Here is a 1,362-nt window from a genome sequence, read left to right as displayed (position 1 = left end):
TTCAATGGCGTTACCATCACTGAATCCCCCTCCCCCCACTATCAACATCCTGGGGGTTACCGTCTCCAACAGGAGAGAATCTAACCATCGCCCCCTTGACGATCAATGGCGTTACCATCACTGAATCCCCTCCCCCCACTGCCAACATCCTGGGGGTTACCGTTGACCAGAAACTGAACCGGACCCAGCCCCATATCAATCCAGCGGCTCCGAGAGCAGGACAGAGGCTGGGAATCCTGCAGCGAGTAACTCCCCTCCTGACTCTCTCCCCCCAAAGCCCAGTCCCACCATCGACAAGGCACAAGTCATGGCGAGGGAGGGAATACTCCCCACTTACCCTGGATAGCGGGGTGGGGGGGCAGCTCCAAAAACACTCGAGAAGCTCGACACCGTCCGTGGACAAAGCAGACCCCACCCCCCCCCCCCACTCACTCAATCGACGCGCCGACCCCCACCTTCAATGTTCCCTCCAACCACCACCAATGCAGAGGGACGGCAGGGTGCACCCGTCAGATTCCCCTCCCTCACTGGGGCATGGTGCCCCTGCATCACACGGGGAGTTGGGGTGGGGGGGTGATGGTGGGAACGCGCTTTAACACCGGACCCTCACCCCATTGGCAAAGAGAGACAAGAAAACCCGACGTAAATTGTCGCTGTGTCTGTGGTTGGGGCATTCTTGCGATTCTGTCCTGATGGACCCGAAACTCAAAGCTTCCAGGGAACACCCCCTCCCCCCGCCCCGCGGTGTCCGGTTCGACCGTGCGGTGATTCGGCCGTTGGCGGGGGCTGACAGTTTGGTTTGTCGGTGAGGTGGGGGGAGGGCCTGGGGGTTAGGCTGCGTGCAGCGGGATGTGTCTCCTCGTCGTACTCACCGACTCCCTCTTCCTGCCCTCCCCTCCCCTCCCCCCGCAGCATCACACCTTCTACGACTTCATCGTGACCAAGGCCCGGGGGAAAAGCGGTGAGTTTGACGTCGGTGTCGGGAAAGTCGAGGGGGGGGGGGGGGGGGAGGAAGGCGGGGCGGGAATTCAGCCCATCGGGAGGAGGGCCGAGGCGTTGGCATCTCCAGCTCAGTGAGGCAGGAGCGTACCCTCCCACCACACCCCCACCGGGGCGGCTGGTCACAGGATCCACACGTGGTCACCCTCCACGCCACTTGGACAGCCCATGGAGCGCCCAGAGACATTCCGCCTGGTAACCACCAGAGAGAGAGAGAGGGGGGGCTCAGGGCGGGCAACAGCAGAGCTCAGTGCTTCCTGCTGTTCTGCTCCCCTCTCCCTCTCAGTCTCTTTCTCCTTCTCTCCATCTGCCGCCCCCACCCCTGATGCATCTCCCTCCCCCCCCCCCGCTCTCTCTCCCTCC

The 1,362-nt window shown here is 62.8% G+C and overlaps 1 long non-coding RNA gene across 1 annotated transcript in view; it reads left to right on the top strand.

Annotated features, from left to right (window-relative positions):
- The window catches only part of LOC122546965, a 5,112-nt gene extending 4,145 nt beyond the window's left edge, over positions 1-967 (top strand). The window contains exon 4 of the long non-coding RNA XR_006310857.1: positions 913-967. This is a non-coding gene — a long non-coding RNA (uncharacterized LOC122546965). The remainder of the gene's footprint in view (positions 1-912) is intronic.
- Positions 968-1,362: the final 395 nt, after the last annotated feature.

The sequence above is a fragment of the Chiloscyllium plagiosum genome, unplaced genomic scaffold (genome assembly GCF_004010195.1).
Source record: "Chiloscyllium plagiosum isolate BGI_BamShark_2017 unplaced genomic scaffold, ASM401019v2 scaf_123, whole genome shotgun sequence".
Taxonomy (NCBI): Eukaryota; Metazoa; Chordata; class Chondrichthyes; order Orectolobiformes; family Hemiscylliidae; genus Chiloscyllium; species Chiloscyllium plagiosum.
Note: the sequence above shows the minus strand (reverse complement) of the source record. Positions and strands in the feature narration are given on the sequence as shown.